A 2,931-nucleotide genomic window follows, 5' to 3' on the forward strand; every position below is an offset into this window, starting at 1 on the left:
TTGAGCAAATACACTGATGGGAACTCTTTTTTTTTTGATTGGCATCCTACTTGCAAGGCCTAGGCCTGGAAGCCTTGAAGTTCAGATGCCCCCTAGTCTTGCTTCCTCCTAACCAAAAGGCCAAGGAGCAGTTAGGGGAAGAGCAGGCCCCCATTGGCATAAAACTGTTGGAAATCTTTTTGTTTATTATACATTTTTTTAAAAATACACTTTCCACTTATAAAGCTTCACATATTGAGCATTCTTGTTCTATCAAGACTTCTGTAACAGGCTGCCAATGTGGGGTCACCGGACTGGCTTGAGATACTTACCCTGGGCTAGAACCAGTGCCGGTGAACTCTGAGCGACCCCAGGGGCAGAGCAGGGGGAGCCCTGCCCTGTGGAAAAGCAGAAGCTGATCAAAAGAAGGGGTTTTCAATCCCCTCAGTTGCATGGAAGGGGGATGGCTGGGGTTGGGGGCCCGCCACCCTGAGCCCTTGTTGGCCAGTTTGCAAGCCAGGGAGGGACTGCTAGGGGGGATAAAAGCATCAGCCAAACTGGTGTGTGGGGGCTGCTGACAGTGACTCCGGGGAAGGATGCAGGAGGCCTAGGAAGAGCTGGGGTGAGCTGACCCAGCAGAGGGAGCAGAGAGACCCCTCTGAAGAGCCTCCGAGGCCCTGGGAGAAGGCGGCAGTGTCAGCGGCAGTCGGCCGTGCCTCCAGCCCTGCAGCAGAAGGAGCAGCAGCCAGGGCTTGGGGCAGAGAGCCGGGGCCCCAAGGCCCCATCGCAGTGTGCTGGCGTGCTGGGCGTCCCAGAGGCTAGGGGTGGCAGTCGGCCCCCCACTCCACTGCGGAGAAGCAGCAGCGGGCAGGAGCGCAGGCGGCATCCTTATCTGGAGCAGGGAGCTGGGCCAGTGAGTTGGGGAAACCCCTTCCCTTCCCTGGGGAAGCAAGACAGCAGCAGGCAAGACACTGGGATCCTGAGGAGCAGCAGAGCATCAGGACGAGGATCCCTGGGAGCTCGGGATGCAGGCTGGCGCTTGGAGCGGGATTGGCGAGCCGTGAGGCACGTGGTGTGCCAGGACAGTTATCTGGAGCAGGGGTTTGGAGCAACGACTCCTGGGAGCTGCCTGTGCTGCTGACCCTCTGCCACTGACTGCCTCAGAGGGGACTTAGTCCTTTCCCTTATTCTGCAGCTGATTGTCATCGGCTGGAGCTCCTGAGCTTTGTGCTTGGGCCATGCTGATTGCTGCAGAGCCTACTTTTTTGCTTGCCTTTTGGTTGCCACGGAGGATCATCCTTCAGCCTCTTTGCAGGGTTGGGGTTTGATACAATTTGATAGCTGCTGACCAGAAGAGCTTAACCTGTTGCAGTCTGTCGCTTATTGGGAAGCCTGTTGGAGCTGCTGGGAGTGAGCACCTTGCTTCCTTGTGGTAGCATCTCAGCAGTGGCTGAAAGCTGCTAGTTACCCGACCTGTGGTTCTTGAGTCAAGGATTGACTAATGCATTCTGGTTTGTGTTGTGATTCTGGTTATGCCGTTTAAGTTCACTTGTAAATAACCTGTCCTATTATTCTTGCTATGTAAATAAAGTGTAAATAGTTAAATCAGTTAAGTGTTAGACCGTCTTGAGACCATGGGCTTCTCTGTGGGGAGTAGGGGCTGGCTGGAAAGTAAATTGGTGCTGGCCAGAAGCCCTGCCCCACTCTCACCACACCATCCCTGATATTGAGTGAGGTGGCAACTACTGGGCCGCCACCCAGGTGACACTTCATATCACAAAACAACTACATATGAAAAACATACAACTACATGTGTTAAACCCTTATGCAACATACATCAACCTCAAAAAATACCACAAAAAATACCTTACAGAACTATATTTCTTCATACAGAACCCCATGAATATCAATTAATCTCCCTCTGAAAAAAAACCTATTGCCTCAGTAACCATCTGAAACTCTCTGACCCTTCCACAAGGTCTCTCTGCTGGTTCAGTGAAGCAAGTGTGTCTGGTTCTTTTTCTTTCACTTCTTCTCTGCCTCCTCTGCTCTGATCTCTTCCTTGTCCTGACTGATGTAGTATTTCAGTTCACGCAGCCCCAGCTTCAGGAACCCTCTTTCAGTGAAAGCCAAGCCCTTCAAAACTCAGAGGTTTCTTACTTTTTATATACCGCTTTCTAAAACCTGCTAACAGTGCCCTTAATATTGTTTCCTTAGGCCCCTTTGGTATGAACCTGAACAATATCATCTCTTGTGTTAAGGGCTGGATTATTTTTGTGGTGCTCAAAAAATGATGTACCCTTTCCCCTACAACCTTTGCATATGTACTCTCCCAAAACATGTCTCTGTTTCTTCATCCCCACAACTCTCCCTTGGATACTTTGCTGTTCTCACCAAGCTCCATCTATGTTGTACCTCCCTTGCCAGCAAGATATTTTATACGACCAGCCCTGCCAGATCAGCATGCTCCCCATTTTGGCATTTGTCAGCCACCTCCCTCCACATCTTTTTCACTTGTCCTTCTGTAAGGTCCCCCACCATAATTTGTTCCACCCAGAACAAATATCAGATACATTTTCCAGACATTACCTTTCAACACACATTTATCAGGAAAAATCAACAGTAGCTGTCATCCACTGAGATACACATAGCAGATGGTTTCCAAGAAGATCCATCGGTAGCTAAAAAAATAAACCCTGGATTTTATTTCTTTTTCTCTTCTCCCCAGTCTGCCCATGAAATGCTCAGTAGTGAATACTGAAGCATTAATTCTCAAGTTATTAATCACTGGGTACCTGCTCAGTCAACCTGCCTGCGCAGTATGATGCCCTCCTCATGAAGCTTTTAGAAATAGAATATTGTTAGAAATGTGCAGCTTGCATCTTGCACCTGATAAGAAAGAAATACTGCCAAGGACTTTTTCTTTCCCAGCCTTGCTACAGCCTTTCTTAT

Source organism: Crocodylus porosus, unplaced genomic scaffold (genome assembly GCF_001723895.1).
Source record: "Crocodylus porosus isolate Cpor-Errol unplaced genomic scaffold, CroPor_comp1, whole genome shotgun sequence".
Lineage (NCBI taxonomy): Eukaryota > Metazoa > Chordata > Crocodylia > Crocodylidae > Crocodylus > Crocodylus porosus.